We start from the raw sequence: 9,321 nt of genomic DNA, 5'->3' as shown, positions 1-9,321 counted from the left end.
CCCCCCCCCGCCGGCCGCTTGCCCCCCCTCCCCTGCCACTGGAGAGGCAGGTAAGGATCAGGCTCCGACACAAGTATACATAACACAGGGGTTTATTTTTAAAAAAACACCGCTTCAGTTTAGGGCAAAGTAAACTCCCATGTTGTCTACAAATTGCCCTGGTAGCCAGCGGTTCCTCCTCCTGTGTCTGCTGCAGTGCTCGCTCTGGGCAGCAGGTGGGGAAGCAGCAGCAGGCAGGAGTGCAGAGGTGGGGCTGGGGCTGGTGGGAGCGCAGAGCTCCCTTCACACACTCCCCCGCATGGCACACAGTAGCAGCAGTGGCAGTGGGCACCAGCATCAGCAGCAGGCAGTGGGCCCTCAGGTTGCTTTTAGCCCACACAGGCGCAGTTGCCAGGTGGCGCACAGCTCCCTCCAGCCAGTTCCAGGAGCTGCACATAGCAGAGCCAAGCCAGCCTACCTGTATTATGCAGGGCTCACATGCAGTTCCCGGCACTCATGCACCACTGGGGTGAAGTCCCAAGCAATGGAGCCAGTGGCCTTCCCTGCTCCCTGCTGCAACATACAGCTACTGGGATTCCACCAGAAATGGAGGGGAGCCCTGTCCCCTGCTTTCTGGCAGAGTCCTGGCAGATGCACATGGTGGCAGGGAGCAGGGAAGGCCGCCGGCTTCATTACATGGGGTTTTCCCCCAGTGGCATGCGAATGCCAGGACCTGCCCTGCGCAATATATGTGGGCTGGCCTGGCTCCGCTCCATTGCCATGTGCAGCTCCTGGAACTGACTGGAGCCATGCACCACTGGGTAGCTGTGCCTTCGTGGGCCACAAGCAACCCAAGGGCCCACTGCCTGCTCCTGCTGCTGCCGGCAGTGGGGCTGTGAGCTATAGGGGGGAGTGTGTGGGGGTTTCCACCACCCCCCAGCTCTCTTCACACCCCACGAACCCCACAAAACCACACCCTGCCCTCAAAAGCTCCTCACATATACACACAACCCATTACATATCCTACACCCACCCCACACAGTTACACCCTTCCACAAATCCCACACATACACCCACCCGCCCAACCACACTCCACCCATTTCCCCACACATGATACACATGAGTTAGACTTTATTTTTTAACTGTTATGCAATCACCTCTATATACATTATGCAAACACAAATAAATCAGGACAAAAATATTTTTTTTAAATAAAACTAAAGTATATTGTATCAGATGATTGATTTTTAGTATATGATTTGTGTTTTTTTCTGGTTCCAAGATGGTAACACCCTCCCTCCCAAAAGAGGCACTTCTGGAGGCAAGGGGAAGGAGTTCCGGTGGTAAAGGTCAGGGGTTAAGGGCGGGACTTCTGGTCCTTGGCGACCAGGGGGCAGTTCACCTGTCAAGGGGTGGGGCTACCCTTGTGGCCCTTGACAGCTCACCAAAACACATTAAGTGGCCCTTCAGGTGACATAATTGCCCACCCCTGCGATAGGTGCTATTGTAATACTTTTAAGAACACAACTAACTTCAGCATATATGTACATGTGTGCCTGCCATCCATCCATCCATCCATCCACCCATCCTGGGTGCCTCATTGCATCCCTACACTGCTATTTGATATTAAATATAGCAAAGAAATCTCCACCGTTAATGTAGAAGCACAACTGTATTGAAAGCTACCAGAAGAACTGAACCAAGTTCACATAACTTATGTACATAGGCGAATCCAGGGTTTTAAAAGGGGGAGTACAGGCTCAGCAATTTGTGTTGCAGGGCGGTTGCATCTCTTCCTGCAGCCTGGGTAGACAGATCATGCCATGGGAATAGCAGCCAGTCACTGTACTGTCCCTGAATCAGGTAAGAAACCTGCCCTCCCTTAAAGATCCCTGGCTGCTGCTTCTGCAGCATGGTCCATAAGGGGGGGGGTGGGGGGGAGTAATGGTGCCACTGCTTCCACCTCTGGATCCATCTCTGTTTATGTGGGAACAATTTAAAATATACACACGTATACAAAGGGGCTCTTAGAACTTGCAGTATTAGTAAATGAAGCATTAATAGAGTCCCAGTTATTTCTACAAGTATGTCAACTATATAATAAAATAAGCTGAAAACAGACGTTTTCTGCTAGGTACAGATGTTACATCTATTGCATGTTAAGTGAGTAGAAAGCACTCTAAAGCCGTAACTGAACACACATTCACAGTTCACAGAGCACTCACAAAATGGCAGATTGTACTCTAAGTTAACACTCAATGGATGTGGTATTAGACAAAAGCACTCTATGTTAGAGTGCTTTTTTGAATAGAGTTGAATAGAGTGCTACATCCCGTCACGCTTCTTGTTATGCCACATTCTGCCTTCATCCCAGGGGGCTGAGCTCAGGGCTGTGTTCTAGGCTTGGGCATAGCTCCTTTGCTCTTCCTGAGCACCATCCTGGCCCTGCCTTCTCAGCTGTCAGTGACCTGAGTCAGTGAAGGCCTCTGATCCCAGCCCTGCCTCCTCCTTCCAGCCAGCTGTGAGCCAGAAGGAAGGTTTCTGTGCACACAACTGTCCTGACCCCATGGCACACCACAGCCTAGCTAGGGGAGTCATGGGAGAAGGGGTCTGTGCCACCCAGCCCTGAGACTTGCTGCAGCCCAGCTGTGGGGGAGGGGAGGGGGCTGTTGGGGAAGGAGTCCAGGGTCTCTCTCCCTACTGCCACCCCAGAACATGGCACACTGCAACCCAGTCGGGAGCTGGGTGGAAGTGGTCTGGGTCCCTGCAGCAGCCCTGGCACTGTGGCATGCAGCAGCACACTGTTTCTGACAGAGCAGCTGAGGTAGCAGGGGGGAAGGGTGCTCTCCTGTGCCAAGAAGCCAGTCAGTGATGGCCAGCCTGTTTGACCATGCTCTGGAGGCTCCAGCAGCCTGGGGAGCCTGTGGGGCACTCTGGGAGTCATGCAAAAGCACCCCCAAGCTGCTGGCCTTAGCCAATGCAGGCAGACTCTGAGCCCTCCCCCGCCCCCAACAGCACAAGTATTCTGTTTGGTCCCACTCTAACTTATACTGCTTTAAGAAAAGTGCGATAGTTGGAGCACTTCCACAAGGGGCTTTTTGAACATCTGTACTTAGCCCTAAACTGCAGAAATGTTTTAAAAGAAAAGGTAGTCTTTGAAATGTTAAGTGTTAATATTTTGAGCCAAAATTAATGTTAAATTGTTAATATTTTGAGGGGTGAAAGAGTGATGTAGACATGCTTTACATTCCCTTTGTCTCCCTTTGGCTATATATATATGGAGCTAAGATTGATTGAATCTATCTATCTATCTATCTTAGGAATATAAGCAGCTATAAATGAGGAAGAGGAGGATGGCACAGTATTTAGATTGTTAACCAACAAACATGGGATAGTTATAGGGCCACCTATATCAGGAGTGTTAAGCTACCTGTGAGCTAAAGCTGGGCTGCATCATTGTGACCTACTCTTGCTCCCAAGCACATTGCACTCAACTATTCCTGTTTGCTACATATACCAAACCTGGTACATCAGTGAGGCCGCACAGGGGGCATCCACATGGTCACTCTCAAGCAAGCCAGAGACACAGGTCTCAAAAGCTGTTGTTGAGCATGTCTTAGGTGATTTCACTGCCACGTTTCCAAGTTTGGGAGTGGGCAGGTTGTGCTCATAAATGGCTGACTATGCTGTTCTGGGGAAATGATGCAGGCAAATCCATGCTGCTTCAGAGGACTGATAGGGGGATAAATTCAGTGAAAAGCGTGAGGTGTTCTGTCACTATGGTTAGGAAATGGGTGCCAAATAATTACCATACATGTTCTCAGGATCATGATCTACCTTTTGGGGGCCCTCCACCAAGATTCAGCATTGGCCCCTACTCTTTACTAGGTAACCATACTAATAGCAACCATGAAATTGATAGCTGGTAGTCAACTGAAGTCTAATGCAAAAGGAGCTGCTGACCAGATTGGGGTCCCATGCAATTGCATGGTTTGCATTGCTGTAGCAGCAAGTATGGATGCTTTCAGGTATGATGCTACAGAGCAGTTGAATGACATACCAGAGCTGAGTTTTTCTCCATGTTTGGCTGGGAGTTGCAATGTTGTATTTTCTGACATTATTGTTTCACACTGCATTTAAGTCAATAGTGGCAGATGCAGATCCGTCACCAGGTGTTACAGCAGGAAGGCTTCCCTTCTGCTTTTGACAGAGAATAATTTGATCTGATCACTGGTGTCAGAATGATTTCCCTCCCCACCCTGCTCCCTGCCACTGTGACTTGACAAGATTCACTTATAAGGGAAAGCAATGGCAACAGCTAAGGATTCAAGTTATTAGCGGCAGCTGACACTCCATGTGGCCAAGTCCTAGACAGTGTTTGTGTTCCTCATGCTTCCCTGCTCCCCACACCTGTATCTGGTATGGGACATGCTTACCCCAGTTCTGAATACTTACTAATATGCATCTACCTGAAGTTCTATTTGACCCCCTGAAACAGGCTGTTTACAACTAACATAAAGATATTAAGCTACATCCTCCTAACTGGGGAGTGCCCTCTAACACACTTCCCTTTTCTTCTGGAGAGTCAAGAAGTGTCCTCTCTATCCCAGTGGAGGTATGACCATTCTCTCCCATGAAGAACTCCCCCCTTCTGAGCCTGTTCTGTTTAGTTGCAGAAGACCAGCTGAGGTTCCCTTCCAAGCCCATTCCCAGCCAGAATGGTCACTGTTGAGAAATATGAGGTGTTTCTTGTTTCTGAGCAATTGAACATCTGGGAAAGAGGAGACCAGAAACCTGCTTCTGCTCTTACTGCAGCCAGTGGGGAATTTTGCTATTGATCTTAATATGAGTAAGACCAGGCTCCAGGAGTTCATATCAAACTCCTCACTAGCATAGAGCAAAAACAGTAGGTCTGTTTGCTTGGGACTGTGAATATAATATAAATATAAATAATGATCTCCTCCTTACCTAACAAGAACAAGATGGTTGGAATGCAGTTGCTAGATCTTTATGCTGCCTGATGGGCAGATCCCTTTGTTCTCTCCCTGTGGCACTTCCATTGGCTTTTGCGAAGAATTTTCCTTTCTGGTATTCAAAACTAAAAAGATGTTGAGACTGGACCTGGGGGCAAGTTTCCAAAGAAACTCCATTGTATCTGAAAATGCCAGTTTACTGAAACCAAAATATTTCATGGAAACCCCTCTGCTTTGAACATAGGGGTTTCACTAAAGAGCAGGGGAGCTGGGCTCTGATTGAAAGAGCAGAAGCTCAGGGAGTCTCTGGGAATCAGGAGAAGCCTGAGAGAAGACTTCTTCACTTTGGAAAAGCTGAACTAAAATAGTATCCAAAACTAAAAAAACATCAAGACTGGAGCTGGTGGCAAGTTTTCCCGAGAAACCCAGTTGCATACTAGATTAGTTAGTTTTCATTCTGAAACAGAAAGAAAACCTTTATGAAATGGCAGCATGTCCTCCAGAATAGGAATTGAGAGTTTTAACTAGACTTCTTTTGACAACTGCTTAGGTTAAAGGGAGAACATGTATTTCTGAAATCCTTAATCTGAGCATGATGTCAGGTCTGGATGTCATTTTGAATGTAGAAGGTGATTCCTGCTTTAGGTATAAGAGTCTGCTACTTTTGAGGAGGCCATCACATTTTTTTTTGTCTTGGATGCTTTGGGCAATGCTCTGACCAAAAATGTCTTACAATGTCACCTGAAAATCCAAACTAAAGATAAACATCTTCATGTATTTGAAAGGGTGTTTAAAACTCTAGCTTCTGTTCCCTTGAGTCTATATCTAGGGTTGGATTTATTTATTTTTTTTTTATTTTTTTGCTGAAACATGCAGTTTCAGTCAAGCCAAAATTCTGTGCAGATGGGTCAGATTTGATGAAAAGTTTGGGCCAAATACAAAAAAAAAAAAAAAAAAGATTTGTTTTGACATTTCCAAAATGAAGTGTTTTGAATTTCAAGCTAAGTTCATAAGAGGATATGAGTGCCATTCATGAAACCAGAGGGGAAGACAGAGTTAGTAGAATCAACTTCTGTAGAGTCAGTCTTATTTTCCCTGTCCTGATGGCCCAAGGAATATTTCATTTCACACAAAGTGAACCAGTTTCAACAGGAGTGACTGAGTTTTAACTACCTCTGAATATCCTGTAGCTTGGTAGCTAGGCCAATTTCCTACTAGATTGTTCAAATATTTGCCTTTAATAAATCCAAAAGGGAAGTGAACTCCAGTCTCCCACATCCTAAATGAACATCTTAACCACTTGGCTATCAGATCCTTTTCTCTTTCATGAATGTGATTTTAGCCATTTACTTGTATTAAAAATGCCGCATGGAGTTTTTTAGTGAATTTCATCCCTCATTTGCATGACTTGGAGTAGCTTAATTCAAGTTATTTGCTTACTTTAAAACATGTATTTTTCTCATCCAGAATGCTTCCAGAGTATACTCTTGCCAGATGTATATGTATGCAACTTGGAAACCTCTGTTCTGGTTGGTGACTGACCCCTTGGCACTACTTTAGTGCAAATAATGCCAGTCAAGTCCAAAGGAAACATCGAATAGAACCTGAACTCCATTGGAGCCGTGTACAGTTCAGCGTCCTGACAGACTTACATAGGTCTCACTTTTCCAAATGTAAATTAGGCAAGAATCAGACCCTTTTTCTATGTAATGTAAAGTGTTGTCTAACTCCCCAATGGTTTTTCATTGAATTAGTGCTACCTTTGACAGTCAGCTGTGCCATCCATGTAGGAGATACCTGGTCTTGTCTAAAGTATTGATTGGAGATGAGCAGATAGTTCTCAAGCATTGTCTGTACGATGGTCCTACTGAGTCCCAAACCAGTTACGGTATGTTATACCTGAATGGGAAAGACATAGCAGATTTCTTGAGGCCAGACCTGTTCTGTTCTAGGTACTGTACTTCATATTACTCAAAGCAGCTAGAAGGTCTTTTTTTGGCAACTCTGCCACTTGAGTTTCTATCAGTCATGCCAAACTGTGGGCGACCAGGTATGGGGGTTACCCAGGGACATGAGAAGCAGCCAAGATCCAAGGGGAGTGTGCAGAGCCTCTATGTAAGAGCCAGAAGCCATAAGATCTGTCTGGGGAGCCAAGTCAGAGATCCAGAGGGTTGGGCCTAGCATGAGGTTTGGAAGCTAGCCAGGTAAGGTATCCAGGGCGACATATACACATGCAGGGAGGCTGCTCCAGCATGCTGTAATTACCACACTCCAGCAGACTTGATTAATCAAGACTTGATTAATCAAGTCTGCTGGAGTGTGGTAATTACTGTGCTCCAGCAGACTCCATAGTCACTTGTATCAGTGTCCCTGCACTGAAAAATGGTGGTGGGGGTGCTTTAACTATAGCTTGTTTGAGGACACCAATACATGTGATGCTCCGGGCACTTTAGTTAGAATGGCTCTCACAGCCATTCTAATTAAAGTGCCCCACCCTCTGCCCCACTCTTGGAGCACATGTATAAATGCCCCAGGAGATCAAAGTGGAGTCAGGTCTGGGAGCCAAAGGGTCAGGCCAAACTCAGGGTCCATGGGCAAGCCAGGTCAGTTATCCAGAGAATCCATCAGAGAGTCAGGAGCAGCACAAGCCAAAGGTGCAGCAGCCTATGTACAAGATTGAGCCTTGTTGCCCAGACATTTCCTTTTCTGGGTCAGGGATGTATATTGTATGGGGTAAAGGGTCACCTGACCCTGGCTGGCCAATCCAGTGACAGGGAGTAGGCATGTGGCTAGGCCCAGCTGGAGAGTTCTGGCTACCTGTATCTGCCAAACAAGCTGAGGCCTCAAGTTCAAGGCCACAGCCTGAAACTATCATGCCTGACCAGCAAGCCTTCAGTCTAAGGTGCATAACTAGAAAAAAGGAGATGTAACAAGGTGTGACAAGGGGCCATCCCAAGACCAGATCTTAATGTCGGCCTGCCAACCTGTCTAAGGCAGTCTGCCATGACTTGGTCTAATACAATAGATGTTGAGTGCAGGAGGCTCCCATAAATGCCCCGATGTCTAGGGCATTGCACACAGCTCCATACCATCCCTACACTGTCCCCCATGCCTCACAGATGGCATCCACTATGTGGCTTTGGCCCCACACTGGGCCCTAAAGTCTGGTGTTTGTACCCTGACCTGGATTCCTCCTCTCAGGAGGTCTACTCCACTCTTATTCTGGGCTGTCAAGCTCCTTGAACCCTTCTCTCTCTCAGCAGTGGCCCCCTCTCTGGGACCTTTGGCCACACAGGCCTTGGCCCCACCTCTAGGCCAGTCTAGGCCTGACTCTGGGCATCCTTCGTGGTGGGCACTCTGGGCCTTTTGACTCTTCTAGTCCTGGGCCCAGCATTGACCAGTTGAGGGGCCCTCTGGCCTGGTTTCTGAGCAGCTAACCCATTCCCTCTCAAACAGGTCCTCCTTCTTGGGCCCCTCCAAACACAGGCCTTATGCTCCTTTGGTCCTAGGCCTCCGATAACAATGCCTGGATCCTCTGCCTTTCCCTGTTCTGGGTTACCCACCAGGTTGTGGGGGCTGGGGTTATAAGTCACCCCTACCTGCCTTTCACTGGAGAAGCAACTGGCCTGGCATTTCTGGGAAACTACACTACCACAGGCAGTCCCATCAGGCCATCCTTCCCCAGCAGGGTGCCATTTTCAGTCATACCCAGGACCAGGAGCCTCCTACCATCCCTATAGCTCTTGCCCTTACCTCCAAGGGTGTTGTTCTCTCCACAGCTACAGCCAACAAACTCCTAGCTTTCCTGAGGGCCTGAGCTAACACCCTCCTCCTATCATGTTGCCCTCCTGCAATCATGTGACCACCTCATCAGGGATGGCCCATACCTGCTGGCTGCTCTGCTGCCTGCTCTGGCCTTTGAAGTGGCAGGTACTCAATGGTGCTCTGCCACACCAGGGAATGGCTGTACCCTAGTGATCCATGGTTATTTGAAACAGCTTTTAGGACTGTGGGCAAATGAATTTCTGTATCAGTATTAGGTCTACTGTAAAAACTCAAATTATAATCTTGTCAGTGGTCAGAATCTACAATGAGCTGAATTGTACTGGGTGGGTGCATCTGTCTCGGACGGCCGGAGCTGACTCGAGGTGATTTAGAAATTACTCGTTCACTGGGTGGGCTGGTGAATGGAGAGGCAGACAAAGCTTAGTGGTTGAAAAAACTTTACTTACACCGCTTGTAGCCACGACGCAGGTGGTCCGGTCGCTTGAACAACTATGTGAGTTGCTCCAGCTGGCAAAGCTCAGGCCAGCTAATCCGTCCACAAATTAAGCCGGCAGGGAAAGGGTACGTCAAAGGATTGCGCTCG

Source organism: Alligator sinensis, unplaced genomic scaffold, assembly GCF_000455745.1.
Source record: "Alligator sinensis unplaced genomic scaffold, ASM45574v1 scaffold730_1, whole genome shotgun sequence".
Taxonomy (NCBI): domain Eukaryota; kingdom Metazoa; phylum Chordata; order Crocodylia; family Alligatoridae; genus Alligator; species Alligator sinensis.
The sequence above is the reverse complement of the archived record's forward strand: the minus strand, read 5'-3'. Positions refer to the sequence as shown.